Here is a 318-nt window from a genome sequence, read left to right as displayed (position 1 = left end):
AGCATATCGAGATCAAGTATCATGCGATTCGTGAGCGTGTGATGGATGGGACCATAGAATTAATCTACAAGCCGACTTCTGACATGCTTGCGAACGCTCTTACGAAAGCAGCGTCGAGAGCTAAACTCGACGCTTTCAAGATCGGCATTGGCATGCGCAGCATGGGGGAGTGTTAAGTATGCTGCTGTAGTCAATGCTTGCACTACCTCATGAGTTATGGTGAACGGCTCAGTTGAAAGTTGCATGTATTATCTTATTGTATGGCTATACCTACTCGGACCTGACTAAGATATTACATTGCTTCATTCCGCTGGGGTG

The sequence above is a fragment of the Plasmopara halstedii genome, assembly GCF_900000015.1.
Source record: "Plasmopara halstedii genome assembly, contig: Scaffold_1594, whole genome shotgun sequence".
In the NCBI taxonomy this organism is placed as follows: domain Eukaryota; phylum Oomycota; class Peronosporomycetes; order Peronosporales; family Peronosporaceae; genus Plasmopara; species Plasmopara halstedii.
This window is presented reverse-complemented; position numbering follows the sequence as displayed.